Genomic DNA, 22445 nt, shown 5'->3' on the forward strand with positions numbered 1-22445 from the left:
CGGGAACAATCAAAACAGTCCTTTCATAAACTCCTTCACCAGGCGATGAGACCACAGGGGCGACCGTCCTGCAGTTCTGGTGTATCGGGAAATCGCTGCCAGATGTATCTTGATGGAAGCATGAGCTAGTCCAGCTCTGGCCAGCGACAGTAAGTATGGTAGCACTTGAGGGGCTGTAATCCGTAGAGGGTTAATCTTCTGTGCACGGCACCAGACAGAGAACCTCTTCCACTTGTGTACATAGCACTTGAGAGTTGAGGACGCCCTGGCCTTTGCAAGAAACTCTCTGCAGTCAGCCGGGATATCGTACCCTCCAAACTCTAGTGCTGCAGGAGCCAGGCCTGCAAGTTAGCGACTCCGGGTCATGATGAAGAATGGCGCCTCCTTCTCTGGAGAGAAGATCTGCATCCGTCAGCAGTTTGACTGGTGGGGACGCTGTCAAGTACAGAAGGCCCGGGAACCATACCTGTCTTGGCCACCTCGGTGCGACGAGGATCATCCTGCACCAGGACCTCGAGTTGGTTGATGAGCCTGAACAGCAACGGCAACGGAGCGAACGCATACAGGAACAGACCGTCCCAGGGGAACGAGAAAGTATCGCCCATGCTCCTCGGCTGGGGGAACCTGCTGGCGAACCTCTGGCACTTGGAGTTCGTCACTGTTGCGAACAGGTCGATTTGGGGCTTGCCCCATCGCCGGAAGAGTTGATCCACTTGATCCTGGCGAGCGAGTCCGCGATGGTGTTTTTTTATCCCTGCTAGATGAAAAAAGGTACCAGAAGCATCTCCTGGGCAACGGCCCAGTGCCACAGATCCTGGGCTTCCTTGAACAGGGCTGGGGATCTGGTTCCTCCCTGCTTCTGGATGTAGAACATTATGGTGGTGTTGTCAGTGAAAATCCTCACCAACTTGCCCTTGAGGGACGGGTGGAATGACTTCAGGACTTGAGGGCCCAGAAACCTGCTCAGAGCTCCAGTATGTTGATGTGGAGTGGCCTCTCCTCCGGGAACCACAGGCCTCTCGCATGAAGATCTCCTGTGTGCGCTTCCCACCCCTCCAGGGAGGCATCCGTCGTCACCGTTACCTGGTATGCTGGGGTCTGAAAGTCTGTGCCCGCTGCGAGATGCACGCGCGTGCCCCACCATCAAATTGCTTGGCGGAATACTTCGTTAAGCGAGATCTTGTCCTCGAAGCTGCCCGTCGCTTGCATCCAATGGGCGTCGAGGAACTACTGCAGAGGGTGCATCCGAAGCCTGCACAGGCGCACCAGATAGATGCAAGAGGACATCATTCAAGAAGGGACTTGATGGACCTCACTCTGGCCACGTCCGCGGCTAGATGCTTTACCTTGCCCAGGACGGCCCGTGTTCTTTCCTCCGACAGCGAGGCCAATCACGCCACTGTATCGAGCTTGGCTCCCAGAAACAGCGCGACCTGCGACGGAACCAGGTGGGATTTGGGGAAGTTGATGGAGAATCCCAGGTCCGTGAGCAGTCGGACGGTCTTTACCGTGTGTTCGACGGCGAGTTCCCTTGTCCCTGCTCGGATGAGCCAGTCATCCAGGTAGGGGTAGACGTGGATCCCCTGCAGGCGCAGCCGCGCCGCCACTGGTGCCAGACACTTGGTGAACACCCTCGGTGCCAACTTCAATCCCAACGGGAGGGCCTTGAACTGGTAGTACCGCCCTTGAACCACAAACCTGAGAAACTTTCGGTGTCCTTTTAGGATGGGGATGTGAAAGTACGCATCCTCCAAAACCAACGACGATAGGAAGTCGCCTTCCTCCACCTGGCCCAGCACATGCTGGAGGGTGACCATCCGGAACTTCTGTGCCTTGATGTATTTGTTTAGCCGACGCAAGTCCAGTATGGGACGCCAACCTCCCGTCTTCTTCGAGGAAGTATCTTGAGTATACTCTGGAGCCCCGGCGCCTCTTTGGGACAAGCTCGATGGCTCCTTTCTGGAGCATTGCCCTTACCTCTAACAGCAGTTGAGGGATGTGGTTTTCCTTCCTGGCCACTGGAGGAATTCGGGGGGCACTTTAGAAATTCCAGAGCGTGCCCGTGGGCCAGGGCATCCAGATGGAGATGAACTCCCACACGCTGACGAACTTCGCCAGCCGGCCTCCCACCGGGATGCTTCAGTGGGTGCCCGACACAACGGCTGGTTCAGTCTTGCTTGGAAGGAGCCTTGCCTCCTTGGCCTCCATGGCGACGACGGCGAGATCCGCCCGACTTGCCTCGTCCCCTGTAGGCTTCGTGCGATGAGGAGCGGGCCGCCTGACGGTAGGCCGAAGAGCCGCCGCCGAATCCTTTGGAGGCACCTTGCTTGCCTCCGGCGTTCGGAAAGGGCGGCCGACTTGCTGCAGAACTCCCAAGGCCCGAGCCGTCTCTGTGTCGGTCTTGATGGCCTGCAGCGACTCATCTACTGTCTTTCCAAACAAATTGTTCCCGTTGAAGGGCATGTCCAAAACCTTGGCTTGCACGTCCTGGCAGAAATCCGTTGCCTTGAGCTACCCCTGCCGTCGAAGGCAAACACTGTTGCCCAACTGGCGGAAACCGGTGTCGGCAATGTCCGTGGCCACAGTTATGTCATGGTCCGGCGCCACCTCACCCTCCTGTAAGATCGCCAGGGCCTCTGCCCTCTTGTCGTCCGGGAGGAAGTCCAACAGGGGGGCGATCTTGTACTTCAATTCCCTAGGGCGTTGGCTGCCTCAATCGTCGTCGCTGCTGATGAGATGACTCGTCGTCCCATGGCGTCCAGCTTCTTTCCCTCGCCGTCCGGTGGGGAAGTTGAAGATGAAGCCGATGCCGCCCCACTTTCTTCTTGACCGCTGCTGAGACGACCGAATACGGGGTCGGCTGTGCCGTAAGGCACAACGGGGCAGCGTCGGGGACCCGGTACTTCTCATACCGGTCTCTCTTGGCAGGTGTCGTGGACGGTTTCTTGAGGAGGACAAGTCCCTCGTCCCAGATGTCATCCAGCAACGGCACCACGAGGACCGTCTTCCCCTTGGCCTCGCGCCGTTGATAGAGGAAGCCTTCCTTCTTCTCTTCAGGGCAGAGCTGAAAAAGCTTGGATGCCCTGGCAATCATGGCGTGGAAGGAGCCAATCTCGTTGGGGGGGTGGGGGGGGGTTGGGTGGGAGGGGACGCCCGAGGAATCGGAGACGGGAGGCCAGTCCCATCGTCACTGTCGTAGTCATCCATCCCCGTGTCCATTCCCGTGTCATCCCTCGGGACCGGGGAAGGTGACAAAGGCTGAGAAGGCCGTGAGGGCTGAAGGGGCACTGGATGAATTCTCCTCCTCTTGTTCGGAAGGCTTCCCGAGGGACCCGGTACAGCTGGGTCGTCCATCGGGGGTAGGGGCAGTCTCGTCCTTATCTCTGTGCATAAGGCTTGGATTGCTGTCAAAATGGCCGCCGAGTTGTCCTGCAGCTCGGGTTGCGACGGGCGTGCTGGGAGCGACGGTTGTTCCTCCTCCACAGGAACCTCGTCGTCGTTGCCACCCTCGCTCTCGTCGCCCCCCTCGTCGGGATTCCTCCCGTGGGACCAGGCCTCTTCCAAATTCTCGGTCAGTTCCTCCTCAGAGGTTGTGTCCGTGTCGGCCACCGCCACCTCCCCCCCTCTTTTTCCACCGGGGTCTTCACGGGGGTCTTCTCGATGGGCTTAAAAGAGGAGTCCCTCCGCGGAGGCAGGGAAACTCTGGGCCCAGAAGTCGCCTCCACTGGGATAGCCTCCACAGGCTTCGCCAGGGCCGCAGCGGCTCCCTCGATAGAGGCCTTAGCCGGTTGAATCAAGGCCTTCACCACCTTGGGCGGGCTTGAGGCCTCCACCTTAGGGGGAGGGTCGCCGCCTCGCTCCCCTTCGGCCTGATCCTTCGAGATCGACCGGGGCCTCTCCAGAAGCTTAGCCGGGTTCTTGGATTTTCTCTTCCCCGAGCCAGAGCGTTGGCTCGCAGTTGATGGCGTCGGTGAAGGTGCGCCCTGCCTGTAGCTGTCCTTCCCGGACAGTCAGGACTGGTTTTGTCCAGGCACACCTAGAGACAAAGGACAGGAGTTTCCGGGACCCACCCTCACTTCCTGCCCTTCCAGACACACTGGAGCCAACCTGTCTCAAAGCAGAGTAAAAGCCAAGAAACACCTCATAAACAGAAAATGGTGAAAAAAAGAAGACAGGGGTGATTTTAACAAAATAGACACCCATGGGCGCTGTACTGCAGCTGAGGGTTCAGCCTACGGTAGAAAAGCACACTGGTAGTAAAAAGTAAACCACTGCCACCAGCCATTTGATGTAGTGAGGGTAACAAGAAATGTTACATGAGAAAGTAGGAGAAGGCACTACTAGGTAACACCCTAGAACTCGACTTAAAATGGTGTGTGCTGGAACGACAAAGTAAAAGGGTAAGATCCATTCACCTTATTATTTTTGGGAACAGCAGTTCACCCAAGAAAAGGTATTTAAACCTTAAGAGAAATCCAAAGAATTGGGTACCGAGGGTGCTGTGTGTCACCATACAAAAAGCAGATGCCTATGGAGTTTGCCAGACTCAAAACAGTGAAAACATGAGGTTCTAGTCAAGGAAAAACACATGAGTGAAAAAAAGCTCCTACTCACTCAAGGGTTAAAATGAAAAAGTCCTAAATCCGGCAAAAGTGCTGGCAGTCTCTAATGTGGGAGGAAATTAGCACAAAAATGAAAATTCTCCCCAACAGTCATCTCCATTGGAAAAGCATTAGAGACCCTGATTTAAAGCCCATATTTGAAGCTCTTCAGCTCAAACTAAAAATGGGTGACAGATTCCAATTGAATCTCCAATCTCCAGGTTGGATTCACCCCGGGAAAGGGCACTGTGAAACAGAGCCTCTGCCACTTTATTTGATATTTGTCGATTTGTGAAAGTTCCACTCAGTGGACCGAAACTTACTTGGGACACATTAATTAATCTCAAAATCCCCTGCATGCTACCCCCCCTCCAATAATGAGACTGCATGAAAATAATTTAAATGCTGAAAAATGATGACACATGTAATACATTACAGTACATGCTGAAAAGAGCCGCCTCATCTGAGAACTCCCAAAGAAAACAGACTCGCCCCTTCAGGACCACAACATAGCTCAGGCCTCAGGGAGGTGAGGAGATACGTACGTGTATTTCAGCTCTCAGAAGTGGCCGTATATGTTGGTCTTTTACTGCTCACCTACAAAAACAACAAAATTTCAGACGTTAGTTGTGCGTGTGACTAAGGAGGAAGAGAGCTAGAGAAAAAAAGGCTTGGGCGGCAATGAGGTAAGCGGCAGCCAAGGAGTAGGGTGGGTATGCTACAGGATATCAGTGGGAAAGAGCATGTGGCTACAGGCAGCAACGAGGAAAGAGGAAGCCAAGGAGTAGGGTGGATCTGCTACAGGATATTTCAGTGGGGAAGAGAATGTGGCTACTGGGAAGCAACAAGGACAGCGGCAGCTAAGGAGTAGCGTGGATATGCTACAGGATATCCATGGGAAAGAGCATGTGGCTACTGGGCAGCAATGAGGAAAGCAGCGAGTAAAGCGGAAGCCAACGAGTAGGGTGGATATGCTACAGGATAGATCAGTGGGGAAGAGAATGTGGCTACTGGGCAGCAACGTGGACAGCGGCAGCTAAGGAGTAGCGTGGATATGCTACAGGACATCCTTAGGGAAGTGCATGTGGCTACTCTGCGGCAACGAAGAAAGCAGCAGCTAAGGAGTAGCGTGGATATGCTACAGGATAGCCATGGTAAAGAGCATGTGGCTATTGGGTGGCAATGAAGAAAGCAGCAGCCAAGGAGTAGGGTGGGTGTGCTACAGGATATCCATGGGAAAGAGCATGTTGCTACTGGGCAGCAACGAAGAAAGCACCAGCCAAGGAGCAGGGTGGATATGCTACAGGATATCAGTGGGGAAGAGAATGTGGCTTCCTTCACCAGGAGAAGGACTCCCTTCTCCTGGCTGCATCAGTCGTATAATAGAATCAACTTCTTCAGTGTCCCATGACAAGGGTCGAGGGAACGTCTCCCATCTCCTGGTCCTTCAATACAGAGAAGGATTAGGGAGGAGAGGTTGTGTATAGGTATGGGGATGTTAAGAAAACCAGAAAAAGGATTAGGGTAACTTGATTGAATAGAGTGGGGTTTAGGGAAATACACAAGAACCAATCAATTCACTCTTACTTGTGACTTCACCGCCCATAAACTTCCTGGCCTACTTGATTCTACTCTACCTGGCCAATCATACATCCATACATAAGATTATGAAGTCTGAACAGACATACCTCCAACATAGGACTAGAAAGCCTGAGGACATGAAAATACATGGAAAGTGTAATGGGTTACAAACAACATCAAGTCAATGTCTTGCTGCCAAGACATACCCTTGGATGGTGATAGGCATTATGAGCAACAAACACAAAGTACAAAACATTATCTAGACAAACTCATGAGTGGTGATAAACATGAAATGGAACATAAAGAAAATAACACATGCAGATTTTCTTGTGAGTTGCTCCACATTAACACATCCAGTTTATGCAGACTCTTGGGAGTCGTACTTCAATAATGAGGCCAAGTCTTTAAGTTCAGCTGAACATAGCTCAGTATTCCACTAAAGCAACCCTTGTGTTGGAACTTCACATGTGGTCTGACCGTAATTAAACAGCTTTGATATAAGCGTTTTTACTTAACTGAAGCAACCGGGGGCGTTGCAAGGCATTCCAGCCATCTGACTCCAGCGTTGTCCTGATGATTGCTGCGGGCAGCACGAAAGAAAACAGCCCGAATAGAAAACATCCGCCGGCTGTCCCCGGCTCCACCCCACCTTTTCTTGTCACCACCACGCCCCTTCCCAATTATCAGCAACTGGCACCCCTTAAAATCACTGTACCAAAAATGCAAAATGCTATTGTAGGCCAGTCAAAATTGGCCACTTTTTTGGTCAATGTCAGCCAGTTTGAGAAGTTACTTTGCTATGCAGCTAGCAGTTTTGACCATTGTTGCTGAATAAATATGCTTTAAATATCACAATTTGCTTACATTTGAACAGAACCCCCCCCCCCTTGGGTACTATTCAAACAGTCTGTGACTAAACGAATGACTATCCATTTGCAACTGTGGGTCACTATTTCCATTGGTGCCGAGACAGTCCGACCATGTGAGGCGCCCCTGCCCATTTCTCCCAATCTAAAAAAATAAATAAATATATATATATATATATATATATATATATATATATATATATATATATATATATATATATATATATATATATATATATATATATATATATATATTTTGTTTTATTTTTTATTTTTATATTTTATGCTGGGCACTCTTTGGGAACGTTGTCCTGTTCTACAGTGATTGAAGCTTGGGCAAGGGAAAGCCTGAGCTCGTTTTGAGCATCGTTTCATAGCTTGACACTTCAAGTAGGATCATTTGAAAAAGCTGAAACCGATAAAGAACTGTATCCTGAACTTTCAAAGGAGGGCGGAGGGGGGGCGAGAGATAGCTCCAGACTATGTTGGACACTATTTTAGTTAGAACATCCCTACACAACATTTACATATTAGAAGTGAGGGCAAGCAGAGGTTTTGACAGAGACAGACTTGTTTTGGACTTGGACATTCATTTGTTTATTTAGGTAGTGCAATCCCCACCATAGCTTTAGGGCAAAATAGAAGTTACAGCACCCTGACAATTTAAATAACGATTTTGAAAACTATACTTCTGTTGTCTCCGTCAATCTCTTGATACTATATTTGCCTCACAGGTGGCTTGGTAATAAGGATATCAAGAGATAAAGGCATGAAGAAGGAGGTATTAAGGCAAGTCAAATCGCACCTTGAAACACTTGTGTATATGCATGTTATAAATGCAATATCTTATCATAAGGATTCTTGTGTCAAGGGTTAGCCATCAGAGAGAGGATTGAGAGGCGAGTTGAGCTCAAAGAACAAAACTGCTGATGAAATGTGTGTTCAAGGAGGATTTGTTGAGAGGGGAGATGTTGATTCCTCCAGTTCATTCAGGGCAAGAATAATCAGAGTTGTGCATGAGGGCCATTTGGGTTTATCAGCTACCAACAGAAGAATGAGAGCAGAATATGGATTCAGAGATAAAAATAAATTGTGAGATTATGCATACTGGCCCCTACAGTGATCCAGAAACCCAAAGCTGGCGATTTCCATCTATTGAGATGTTTGCCAAAATAAGCACCAACCAGCCACCCACCTCCACTAGATCTCATTCCACTTCCCCCGTCTCCCGCACAAACTGAAGCAGGTCCCTACACTGTTCATCCACCACCCCTCTTTTCCAACTGAACAGATCAGAGAACCCCTGTACAACCACCCTAATGCCACTCATCCGGAGTCTGAGCGATTCCCGCTACACATCAAATGTCACACAGTACAACATATGAGACACTGCCTCCGGGCACCCGCAAGCCTCACACGCCACAGATGCAACTCTACCCATCAAACAATTACATCCCGCCAACCCTGCATGACCCACCCTAAGGCGATTCAAAATAGTTTCCTCCCTGCGCGTCAACTCTACTCCCCCTCAAACGCCTGAACCCACACGTCCATGCACACAACTGCCATCCCTTTGAACTCATATCCCACCGATCCTGCCACATATCCTTAATTTTTCCTTGCACCAACACATGTACCTCAGCCACATTCAATGGGACTCACATCCACCTTCCCCCGCAACGTGTCCCCATACACAGCCTGATCCACCAACTCATTACCCAAGACCCCACAATGACTGGGAACACAAGCCAACTCCACCATGGTACCCCCTGCAACACACTCCTCTAATCGCTGTCTAATTAACACAATTATATACCTCCTATCACAATTCCTCTCCTTGATAGCTAACAACGCACTCATTGAATCCACAAACACCACCACTCTAACCAACTGTTTCCCCATAATCTGACGCACCGCCATATTAACAGCCATCAACTCCGCTGTGCAGACTGATACATCGTCCGACAACCTAGCCACCCAAAACTCCTCATCCGCCTGAAAATAGTAAGCCATACCAACCCTGTTCCTCTCTGGATCCCTGGAACCATCTGTATATACTTGAGCGCCAAATTTCCCCTCCACATACTGCACCGCCAATCTCTTAATCACCCCTCGATCACCACCCTTCTTGATCACCACCTTGGCTTGGATCATGCTGCTCCCAAACCGGCCCTACAATCCTATCTACATCTTCCACCATACACAAGCCCTCCACCCCCAATCGTTTCACCAGCCTGTCCGCATGGAATCCAAAAGTCCCCCCTTTCCTTGCCCAACTCCCACTCTTGTAAGCATGCATCCAATTAACCTCCAGATACTTTTTCACAGGAAGCCACACACTGAGGGACTTACAACACAACCAATACCTAGCACTCAGCTCCTCCCTGCTCAATTACAATGGCAACATCCCGGCCAACATTTGCACAGCCTCTGGGGGGGGGGGGATGACCGAACAATCCCAGTCACAATTCTCATTGCCCTTGCCTGGACACCATCCAACACATTAAGCTGAGTCCTACTATAACTGCACTGCAGCTGAACTCCCAACTCCAGCACATTCCCGACCAACCCCACATACAACATCCTCATTCTCCACAGCCCTGCCCTCCACCCTTCAACAAATTAAGATGCCGTTTACACTTGCAGCTTCCATGACAGGCGCTCATCCAATAGCACACCAAGATACCGGAATTCCGACACCCTGACCAACACATCCCTGCTGTACTTGAGATCCAAACTGACACCACTATGTCGCCTGTTAAACAACATACACAACGTTTCAGAGGACACCCTAAAACCCCGATCCTGACACCACCTTTCCCTCCAAAGCCTCCTGCAACCTTCCTTGAATCACTCCACCCACCTTACCCCTAACCCAAATCACTCCGTCATCTGCATAGAATCCCACCTGACAACCACACTCCCGAACTCTCTCTATAAGGCCATCCACCGCTATAAGAAAAAACAGAGCTGATAACACTACCTGGGGCGTCCCATTTTCCACCAAAAACTCTCAGGAAAAAACATCCCCAACACACCCTATTCATCAGAAAATCCTTAATCCAGGAAAACATCTTCCCCTCAACACCTTTCCCTTGCAACATAAATAGCAACCCATCCCTCCATACCATATCATACGCCTTCTCCATATCAACAAAGATCGCCCCCACCATTTCCCGACAGGACAATGCCTCCTCCACATCTGTTGCCAACGCCACAAATGCATCCATCACAGATCCAGATTTACAGAACCTGTGCTGAAACACACTCAGTCGCTGCTCCGACTCCAGAAAGTGCACCAGACAGCCACACACCATTTTTTCCATCACCTTGCACAAAACGGATGTCAAAGCAATGGGCCGATAGGACCCACTCAAGCCAGCCTGCTTCACCAACTTCAGAATCGGCAGGATGACCGCCCTCTTCTACCCTCTAGGCAGTGTACCGTGACACCACACAACATTAAACGGCCACAACACCTCCAGCAATCAAACACTTGGCAAATGCTGCAAATAAATATAGCGTACCCTATCCTCACCAGGACATGAATCCTGTTGCCCCCTTAGCACAGCCCGCAACTCACTCAAAGTGAAGGACATATCCATAATGGATGTCCAGTTGTCGACAACATTCTGCACACCCCGATTAACAGCCATGAACTCGGCCATTTTCCATCTGGACACCAGTGAATACTTTTCGTGCTGTGCACACCCGCAAAATACTTTCCAAGTGCCTCCGCTTTACCATCATCATCCACCATATCACGCCCCGCCTTTGTAATCACCGAAATCTGAGTTCCGCCTCTCGCCTGCCCGGACACACGCCAAACCCTCACCCACACCTTCAACAAACATGTATCACTAGAGAGTACTACAAAAATCAACATCAATCAACACACCCGCTTATGACATCAAGTCACCCTCTGCACCAGTGCCCTAGCTTTTTATATGCGACAATGTCCGCCACCGCTTTAGTATGTGCTTCCTTTTTCTATTCTGAACAGCCGCTGTACATTCCGACGACCACCACGGGACCTCAGTTTTCCGGAAGAGCTTACCTCGAGTCGGGGTCAGTTCCGCCACAACACTCCGAAAGATATCTTGCAGCGCCAAATCAATTGTATCCACAGTGGGTGGCACCCCACACACATTTAGAAACCAAAGACGCTGAGACCCAAGTTAAATCCAAACGAGACCTCATACCAGTATGAACATCAGTCCTCATATCCCCCGGCGAGTTCAATAAAACTAGCTCACACTCATCAGCCAGCACCTCCAGACTAGCCCCATTAACATCTGTCACAGCACTATTGCACAACGTGACAGTTAAAATCCCCACAAAAAATATATGTCACGCTGCCCCAAGGCCTACTGCAAAGCCCCCACATCAAGAGATCTACACGGACTGTAGAAATTTAAAACCACCAACATATCAGAACCTGCAAACAAGCTCACACCAATCAACTCCAACTCCTCTTCAAACTCGGCCTGTTCCTGCGCCCCAGGTCCCCCCACTTCATCCTCATAGAGGGGTGAGGGCAGGAGCCCCCCCAGCCCAGCAGAGGATCCAACCCAGTAGAAGATCCCGGCACAGAGCGTGCTGCACGGAGTAGGGCCTGCCTGACCCTGTCCCCATACGGTGCCTGACTTGCCCATGCCGGGCGCTGTGCGTCGCGAAATCGAGGCTGAACCTCGTTTTCATCACGAAGATCCGCCGGCAGGCGGAATCGCCGGCCAGTCCAAAGGCCATACAAAGGCCCGTTCCTGCGCCTGTTCGGAGCACTGTGGGCCTGGGCCACAGATGCTGCCCCTTAGTTCTGGCAAGTGAAGGCTCCGGAACACTCGCTACCCCATCTGCAGAACTATCTTGGGCCTCCCGACTAACGAGGCGTCACTGATGAGCTAATGCTATCAAGCATCCATATACCCACCTGACCATGTGAGTAAACCAGCACTCTGCTATACCCAACTCTTTATGCCCACTGTGCCAGTGTATTAGATGGATGGTCATCCAGTTCGTATAACAAGGTCTTGACAATCACACTGCCTTAAGTGCTATAGCGTCCCACGGGGACCCTGAATGTAGGCGTTCTAGCTATAGATTGCAGCCTACCTGGCCTTGGTTGCTAAGACGTACAATATATCACTCAATTTTCTACACCCTTTCCTTTTCGCTGCCTCGCTCTGCACTCGCCCGTTTCCTCCGGTGGCAAGTGCTGGTCTATCTATAGAGCCTAATACCTGTTTGGTTCATGAATGCTAACTGACCTCATTTGTCTGTGTTGTGCTTTATGGTCACTAGCAGACCACATTTAGACTGTGTTGTGCCTTATGGTCTTTAGCAGACCACATTTAGACTGCGTTGTGCCTTATGGTCACTAGCAGACCACATTTAGACTGTGCTGTGCCTCATGGTCACTAGCAGACCACATTAAGACTGTGTTGTGCCTTACAGTCACTGCTTTAGTCACGCAGCTGCCCAACCATTATATGACAATTGTACTCAGAACCAGTCCTCCTCACACACTGCTCACGGCTGCACACCTCTCTCAAACCATACTGTGATGCAATGCAGATACACACAGACCACTAGAATTGTGTCGTACCCTATGGTCGCTAACAGACCACCAGAACTGAGTTGTGCCCTATGGTCGCTAACAGACCCTCTGATGTATGCATTTTAGTCAATGTCAGGAATTGTCACACAGCCGGTCAAGTGGCACAGCGAGTAGAGCGCTCGCTTTGACATCCATGCAGAGCCTGCTAACGCAGGTTCGAATCCCGGCAGGGCCAAACTCAGCCTTTCATCCTTCCGAGGTCGATAAATGAGCACCACACACCGTGGGTAATAATAAGCAGCGCTCAGATACCTGAGGGTTCGTAGCGCTATATAAATGCCAAATTATTATTTTTATTTAGGTGCCCTCTGATGTATGCATTTTAGTCAATGTCAGGAATTGTCACACCTAGGAGCCCCCTGATGTATGCATTTTAGTCAATGTCAGGAATTGTCACATCTAGGTGCCCCTGTTGTATGCTCCAACCTCACAAATAGTTGTATCCAATCTAGATACTATAGTGCACAGGCTGTACCTGACCGATTCTACCCGACTCTAACCAGCCACCAACTATCTTAGTCTGGCCTGCTCCCCACCAGTGCCACGAGACTCCACCGCTATCCACAGACCATGATCTTCTGGCTCGCCCTAATCATGTTCCCCTTCTGCTTAATACAGGACAATGTACCCTGTAGCAACAATAGCTACATAGCCCACCAGGACGGCCTGGCTAAACTAGGGTGCCCCAGACACCACCCCATCCCATGCCCCACTCCGTTCCTACCCTCCGCACCCCCTTTCCCCTCCACTTACCACCACCCTCTCACCTCCACATCCATCGTCATCCATGGCCTACCTACCAACAGCCACCACAGTCCCATTGCTAAGTCTAACCAAACCAAAATGACCACCAAACCTCCCGCCCGCTTTAAGCCGCCCGGGCCAACCCCCCCCTCCCTTATTCCCAACATCACAGCCCGCAATGACAGATTAGGCTCCAGGCTCCCCACCACAATTTCTAAACCCAACTCCAAACCCTACACCAAATCTACTACAAAGAACATTGCACCAAACAAGCCCACTCCTCCCCCACTAAAAGGCGCCCTACTCAACGTCAGATCCCTGGCTGCCCACCCCACAGAAATTGCAGACATCATCCTTACCAATTTATTTATTTTATTTATTTGCATTTATAAAGCGCACAGAACTGCCCTGGGGCATCGTGGCGCTGTTACAGCAGACTTAGTCATGAACACAAGCATAGGAATGTGTTTACAGATGTAACCGAGTTACATAGTACATTTCACATTGGTAATAAACATTGAGCTTAAAGGTTATGCTATGCTGTGGATACAATGCAAGCATGAGAGTGAATGTGGCAGACTTTAGCGGAATAGGAGGGTTTTGAGGTTTTTACGGAAGGTATGGTATGATTTTTCGTTCCTTAGTGAGGTAGGTAGGGAGTTCCAGTTTTTTGGTGCGAGGTGTTGGAAGCTGGTTCCTCCCGCCCTGGATCTTTGAAACGTGGGGACATCAATCATGTTGGTGCGGTGAGCTCTGGTGGGTCTGATGGAGGCTTTCGGTGTGATTCTTTCTGCGAGATAGGGTGGGGCATCCAGGGATAGGCATCTGTGTGTGATGGTCATGGCTTTGAACAGTATGCGTTCCTTCACAGGTAGCCAGTGGGCATCTCTCCTTGCTTGCGAGATGTGTTCTCTTTTTGGAATGGACAGTGCTGCCCGGAGCGCATTGTTTTGCGTGATTTGGAGTTTTTTTAGGTTGTGGGCGGAGGTGCCTAGGAACAGTGCATTGCAGTAGTCTAGTTTTGTACCTATAGTGGCTCTGGCGATGGACAGGCAGTTTTTGGCGGAGAGAAACGGCTTGACAGCATTTATCATCTTGGTGGTAAGTGCTGAGGAAGAGGCAATGGCGTTGACTTGGCGAGACATAGATAGTGAGGCATCTAGGTGAACGCCTAAGGTTTTAACAGACTTGGAGACTGAGATGGTGGAGTTGTCAATGTTGAAGGATTTGTATTGGGGGGGAGTTTGTTGAGAATTTCATTGGTCCCTACTATGAGGATTTCGGTTTTGTCCCCGTTTAGGCAGAGGCCGTTGGCCGCCATCCAGGTTTGGATGGCTGTGTAGATTTTGGTTAATGCAGTAGCATCTTCTTCGTAGGTCCCAGTTAGAGGGAGTAGTACCTGCGTATCGTCTGCGTAGTTGGTGTACGCTATGTTACGACAGTCGAGGTCCTTGAAGAGAGGAAGGGTGAATATATTGTAGAGAGTGGGGGCGGTGCAGGAGCCTTGTGGGACGCCGCAGTGGATGGTGGTAGGGGTTGCCGAGGCAGTGTCTGAGAAGACTTTCATGAGTCTGCCATTTAGGAATGAGGCAACCCATGCAATGGCTTCCGGGGAGAAGTGTGCTTCATTTTTTAGGTGCATGCCTAGGATATCGTGGTTGACAAGGTCAAAGGCGGCAGATAGATCCAGTAGGAGAAGGAGTGCCGGTTTGCCTTTATCCATAGTGTCTGCAAGCTGTATTTTCAGATCAAGTAGGGCTGACTCTGTTCCGTGACCTGGTCGGAAGCCTGACTGTCTTTTTCCTAGGATATGGTTGGTTTCGAGATAATCCTGGATTTGTGTGTAGGCCATTTTATCCAGAATCTTGAGCAGGAAAGGCACAGTGGTGATGGGCCTGTAGTTGGTAGCTACTTCAGGGTCGAGGGTGGTTTTTTTTAGAAGCGGGCGCACCCAGGCTTCTTTTAGACTGTCAGGGACAGTGTTGGCTTTGAAAGAGGCATTGATGAATGATTTAAGGAAAGGGGCGAGTGTTTCAGTGCAGTCTTTGATCAGGCTGGCGGGGCAGGGGTCTCCTTTACAATTGGATGGTTTGATCTTGTTCATTATCTCAATAACTTCGTGTTCTGTGACTTCCCTGAATTTGAACGGGGTAGTGGGGGCTTTGGTGGATGTGGTTCCCGAGCTAGGGGTGGGCATGTGGCTCGTGGTGGTGTGAGATTTGAGGTGCAGTGATAGGTTTTTGTGGTGCTCCTTAATTTTTGTTTGTAGGAGTTCAATTTTATTTAACAAGGCAGATTGTATGGAATTGCACCAGATTTGGTCTTTAACAATGTCTTGTGATTTGGTGGCCGGTGTGGTGAGTTCGTTGAAAATGGCGAAGAGTTCTTTGGATTCGGAGCTTGCATTAGCAATTCTATCATTATAAGAGACTGATTTAGCTGTGATTATGGCTTTTTTGTATTGGGCAGTGATTTTTTTGTAGGAGGATAGGGTGGCTGGGGAAGGCGATTTCTGCCAGGAGTTTAGAGCTTTTCTTTTCTGTGAGCGGAGTTCTTTGAGTTCAGTGGAGAACCAGGTGTTTGAGTGTTTGATAGCTTTGGCTTTTTTGGTCTGCAAGGGGGCAATGGCGTCAATGGCGGTGCTTATGGTGCTCTTGTAGATATCTGCTAATTCTGACGGGTCAGATGACTTGAGGTCTGTGGAGAGGATGTGAAGGTGGGGAGTAATTTTATCTTTAGTGAGATTTTTTACACATCTTGCCAGTGCTGGGGGAATGGGGTTAGGTTTGTTTGTGTTAGATACAGCGGGAATAAAGAAGTGAATGAGGTGGTGATCTGACCAAGGAGTCGGGGTGATGGAGCTAATGTCGACGTGACAGTTGTGGTCAGCTATCCAGTCCAGGATACGGCCTTTGTTGTGTGTGGGTGAGGTTATTTTTTGGTCGAAGCCTAGTTCTTTTAGGGCTAGTGCAAGAGATTTAGCAGGCTTGTCCTTTTTGTCGTTATACCCCAGGTTAAGGTCACCTAGAAAGATGCTTTTGGAGGTGGGTTTTAGGTTTTCTGTTAGGCGGTGTACAAGGTTCTCATGGAACTCTGTTAGTGGGCCGGGCGGGCGGTAGACTAGGTTGAAAGTGATGGTGGAGTTAGGGGAGAGGGCAATTTTTATAGCTAGAGAGTCTATGTTGTCACCTAGATTGGAGGTGATTTGTCTGGCCTCGAGGTGATCTTTCAGGATGAATGCTACCCCACCACCTACTGAGGAGAGGCGGTCTTGCCGGATAATGGCGTACCCCTGTGGGATAGTAAGGTTGAGGGCTGGCCCTGCAGCGCTGTGCAGCCATGTCTCGGTGATGGCTAGGATGTCGAGGTCCAAGCTAGTTAGGAGTTCGTGAATTTCAATGGCATGGGCAGGGATGGATCTGGCGTTTATGAGGGCACACTGTAGGTTGTGTGTGCGTTGGGCCGAGGTAGGGGTGGTGTTGAGTGGTGTTGCCGGGATGGGGTGCGGCATGGTGGGTTTAGGTAAGGGTGTTTTGACTGTAGGGGGTGGCGTGTTAGTCGTGTTAAGAGTGGTGGGAGGTGCTTGGTGGGTGAGTCTAGGGTATCTAGAACGGAGACCTAGGAGTTGGCAATGACCTTGACTTTCTAGCCCTAACAGAAACCTGGCTTCATGAGGCATCCGGACCCCATTTATCGCTAGCCATCCCAGACAAATACTCTATCCTCAGAGCAGACAGACCAAACGCCAGAGGTGGAGGTGTAGCAATCATTTACAAATCCGCCCTAGGCCTTAGACCAACCGATACAGTCGCATTCACATCCTGCGAGTTACTCACAACCAAACTACAAACCTCCCCCACAACCACAATCACCATCCACCTCATATATAGACCCTCAGGCCCTCCTGGGACCTTCGAAGAAGACATCACATCCCTCATCACCGAAATTTCCAAACCAACAGCACAAATCGTGATCCTCGGAGACTTCAACCTCGGCTACCAAGACCCGATCGATGCACATGCTGCATCCCTAGCCAATGTCCTAACCGATCATGGTCTTACTCAACTCATTGTACTCCCCACCCACCAAAAAGGCAGAACCCTTGATTGGGTAGCAACCCACAATTGCAACACAACCTGCAAAGACCCCCATCCTCTGGCATGGACCGATCACCACATATTAACACCAATCAGGTACTGCCCAATAAGCACCCCATGGCACCAGCATGCCCCACCAGGAATAAACGCAACATCACTGCTGAAGCCCTACTACCACTGGTCTTACCTACCCTCACTGCTCTCCCAGCTAACGATGACTTAAACATGCTGATCGACACCTTCAATGATTCCATGGCCAGAGCAATGGACACCGTTGCCCCCTTGAAAATACGCAAAGTTAAACCCAAAGCTCATCTGAACTCGTGGTACACCCCTGAGCTCAAACTACTCAGGAAAGAGAAAGCCAAGACTCACCACACCTGGAAGACTAACCCCACCACGGAAAACAAATCCAACCTCACTAACTTATCCTCACTTTACAAAAGCGAGATAATCCGGACCAAAAAAGATACATACAACACCAGGATCACTCAGGCAGGATCCTCTACTAAAGAATTATTCAAAATTCTGAAGGAACTAGAAAGCCCTATTTCACCTCCGGAAACCTGCCTGAAAGACAAATCCTGGTGCACCAACATCCAGAACGCCCTCAACAATAACATTTTACGACTCCAAACTAAAATCGAAGACAAACGGCAACAACTCTTCAACAATAATGTCACCAACCTTAGCCTACCCACACCTAACACTAGCGCAGGCTTTTCGTTCAAAAAAGTCACCATCCCGGAAGTTCAAAAAATCATCACCTCCCTGAAACCCTCTAACTGTAAAGGAGACAGCTGCCCGGCTCAGATATGCAGCCAGAGAGCTCTCCCCCTTCATCACCAAACTCATCAACCTATCCTTCACCAATAGCTATATCCCCAGCAACTTAAAACAATCATGGGTTCTCCCTCTCCTGACAAAACAATCCCTCGACCCGGCCACACCCACAAACTACAGGCCCATCACCACAGTCCCCTTCCTACTGAAAATCCTGGACAGAGTCGCCTACATCCAAATTCAGGAATATCTAGAATCCAACCAACTGCTAGGAATATGTCAATCTGGCTTCAGACCTCAACACGGAACTGAAACCGCCCTTGTTGATCTCAAAAGCCAGATTGATGAAATTAAAGACAAAGGCAATGCCGCAATCCTACTCCTCCTAGACCTCTCAGCGGCCTTTGACCTGGTCAGCCATGAAGTCCTCTGTAATCACCTTGCCACCGCAGCCCATTCTCCTCCCCTGCCATCACATAGATACAATCCTTCCTGGCAAACAGAACCATACGAGTCTTTTCCACTACAGCTGCAGCAGACCCCATCCCCATCACATGCGGGGTCCCACAAGGTTCCTGTGTATCCCCCACTTTGTACAACATATTTACAAAGCCTCTATTTGACCAACTGGACCATCTGGGTGTCACCTACACAAACTACGCAGATGACACCCAGATACGCCTCACTATCTCTGGTAATTACCAAGAAGACTCCGCCCGGATCAACAAAATATTCTCCATCATTCAGGCATGGATGGCCTCCTATGGTCTCTGCCCGAATGATGAGAAGACAGAGCTCCTAATCGTTGGCTCCCCCAACACTCTAACTAAACTGGACCCCAGCTATAATAACATCACCATCGATGGGCATTCCATTGCCATAGCCAAAAGCGTAAAAACCCTTGGCTTCTATCTAGATGCCAACATCAATCTTAGCAAACACACCAATATGACCGCCTCAGCCGCTGCCTATACCGGCAAGCTCATTAGGGCCAGCAGACGCTTCCTATCACCCAACAGCTGCCTCACCCTTGCCAGGGCCCTAATACAATCCAAACTGGATTACTGTAACAGCCTGTACCTAGGTGCTAATCAATCCGTACTCAACAAATTGCAGGTAATACAAAATAACGCCTTGCGCGCAGCCCTCAACATTCCTAGACAAGAGCATATCTCTGCTACTAGGAAAGCCTGCAAATGGCTATCCATACGCCAAAAAATTGATCTAAAAACCATCTGCCTCACGTACAAAGCCCTCAATCACCTAGCACCACCTTATCTAGCTAATAAACTCACCCTGAAACCTGCCACCAGATTCACCAGATCCTCCAACACTCTTTGCCTATTAGTGCCCAGGTTCCACCTAAAAAGAGCTGGAGGGGTATACTTCACAGTGCTTGCCCCCCAACTCTGGAACTCCCTACCGCTTATCAAAACTGTCGAATCCTTCCAGATCTTTAGGAAGCAGGTCATCAGCTGGCTGCTAAACAAACAATAACACCACTAACTCTAGACCTGTGAGGTAACTGGCTTAGTCACTGTATTTATTCTGAAAATTGTATATTGTACGTACTGCATATGTTCTGTTTATTGACCACTGTATATATATATATGTATATATTATAAACTTGTACGAAGTATGCAACACAAAGATACTTCTCAACGCTGTAACCAAATTCTTAGCGCTCTTCTACCTCTGGGTTTGGAGCGCCATACAAATAAATAAACAAATAGAACATTGAATACCAATCTTCATCAAAATGCAAAGCCCTCCCCATGACCCGCCACACTCTTTCCTAAACACATACCCCGGAAAGCAAAAATGAATACCCTCTCTCAACCACGTCTCCTGAAAACACACATACAACGTCATCACCGCCCTCACCAATTCTTTCTTTAACTCCTGCCCATTCGCTAACTTTGCATTCCATTGCCACAACCTCAGACCCCTGACCCCTCACGGGGGACATCACTACCACTCATCTTATGGACATCCTCTCTGTGAGATTTCCAATCCTTAAATACATCTTTGCTGCCTTCACCACTGCCTGTAACCTGTCCGATTTTGACTGACAATCAGCTGTCATAATAAAACACAACAAATCCACCACTCTGATAGTAACACCTCCTTCACTGATGCAGCAGGACTACCCACCACAACCACCTGCTCCTCCCGCACTGCTGCAGCATAACTGATGTTATGACTCAGCTTAGTGCTCACAACCTTACAGGCCTCCACCTGTGCAACACACCCCCTAAAAGAAGCAACACGACCCCAGCCACAATTGCAACACTTCGGTGTATGAACCAAAACACGCTCCTTAATATCATGTGGACCACCACACTTACCACACCACCTCCGTCTCCTACAAGACTGTGCCACGTGACCATACTCCTGACACTTATAGTACCTCAGGGGGGCTGGGACATAAGGCTTCAACTGAAAATGCTGAAACCCCAAAAAGACGTGCTCCGGTACCTCACTCCCCCTAAACCGACTAAGCACGTCACAGAAATGACACCACCATCAGGATCTTTCCTACCCAACCCCCACCCCTCCAAAACCCCCACCTCCTACAAGGAACTCAAAATATCCCTGTCACGCACACAAAGAGGTACCCCATAAATTACTCGCTTATACACTGCACCACCCTGTTCTGACACGGAAACAGGATGTCTCCCAAGACATCCAAAATCCAACGCCTTGTTCCTTGTTACCTCACCCTTATCCAACGAACACCCCCACTAATTACCTGGACAGACTGCACAGCACCAATCTCTTTCTAGACCCACTAGGATACCACAAAAGGGCTAAAGTCGGGATTTGCCGACTTTATGACCACCTATCAACCTGACTGCGTCCATGGATTCAACCGCAGTCTCACACCCACCCACATACTGCTGTCCACCACCAGAACCCCCACTGCCCTCTGATCCGCAGAGGACCTACTACGAAGCAGTGCCCCACTGTCATCCTCAAGAAACCCTCCCCTTCCTCCTCCCAATATAAACACTCCTCCCAGCATCAACACCAGCACTCGCCAAACCCTCCACCAGAGACTGGTGACCACCACCTGCACCCAATTTCCCTTTCCCACCATCACTCTTGCCATTCTTCTTCCCACCTTTCCACTCTGCAGTCCTAGGGGATCCGTTGTTAGATGCACCACCACCAACCCCTGCAGGCACATGGGTCCTCTTACTGCCCAATGTATCACCCCTCACAGGTGCAGGACGTACGCCATCTTGCACCACCACACCACCGCCTGCCGATGTATCCAGAATATGGCCTGCCCACTCAGAACGGCAGGCGGGGACACCCACTCCACACATACCAGCCACCAACTAGTGTGTCACTTTCGACCTCCTCAACACCGACCACAGTGCTTAAGTGAGGCTGAACTGGGGCCCTCTGGTGCCAGTACTTGACGGCGAATTATTATCCCGCCACGGCCGCAGCTGCGATGGGAGATGAGCCCGCCGTCATCAAGTCAGGCAGCTGTGACTGAGAGAAGTGCAGGGGAGGCACAGCTTCGCTCAAACTAGTTTGCGCGAACCTGTGCCTGGCACTTGTGTTAGTCACAGCCCATGAAACGTACAGTGTTCCATCATTAACACCCTTTTGGCTCTACTCCCTGATGTGTCTTTTACAGCGTAGGGCTGGGGGTAACATGCACAACAGGAGTGGAGACAAAAGGGTGTTAATGTTTGACCCATTAACTCATTCTTCACAAGAGCTATCCAGAAACTCAACCTGTCCTCCAAGTGAAAGAATTACCACCTCCTGCTGCCGCATTCTCACCAATTCTCTGGCTTTGCCACCATCTTCAGCTGCATATTGCAAGCACGAACGAAGAAAAAAAGAGAAAGAATGAATACCAATGACAATGTCCAATTTGTATATACATTTAACATGCGTTTGCTCGTTTCAAAGCATTCCCAGTTTTCGGCAGCGAATTGAAAAGATGAGTGATGCCAGAACCACAGCATTTTGTCTATTCGAGAAGCCGAGGATAATAGGTCTGGCTCTAATTTTAGAGAAAACGCATTAAGGGAGCTCGGCGGCACGCCTCCTCGAGCAGCCTCAAGTCCCGGGAAGTGAGCACAGGAATCCGGACAGTCCTGGGTCTACACGTGGGCTCTCAGTGCAGCCAGAA

General features: G+C 49.9%; 1 protein-coding gene across 12 annotated transcripts in view; it reads right to left on the bottom strand.

Annotated features, from left to right (window-relative positions):
• LOC138480660 (zinc finger protein 182-like) overlaps positions 1-22445 on the bottom strand; it is a 637235-nt gene that overhangs the window by 319559 nt on the left and 295231 nt on the right. For 5 of the 12 annotated variants that reach the window (XR_011274114.1, XM_069612333.1, XM_069612330.1 and 2 more), the window contains one exon: positions 5147-5198. The gene's annotated coding sequence lies outside the window, so the exon portion shown is untranslated. Of the gene's footprint in view, positions 1-5146; positions 7156-22069; positions 22120-22445 lie in introns of those variants that run through there. The other 7 variants (XR_011274113.1, XM_069612331.1, XM_069612328.1 and 4 more) reach the window with 3 other exon arrangements.

Source organism: Ambystoma mexicanum, chromosome 5p, assembly GCF_040938575.1.
Source record: "Ambystoma mexicanum isolate Mex_15411 chromosome 5p, UKY_AmexF1_1, whole genome shotgun sequence".
NCBI classification, from domain to species: domain Eukaryota; kingdom Metazoa; phylum Chordata; class Amphibia; order Caudata; family Ambystomatidae; genus Ambystoma; species Ambystoma mexicanum.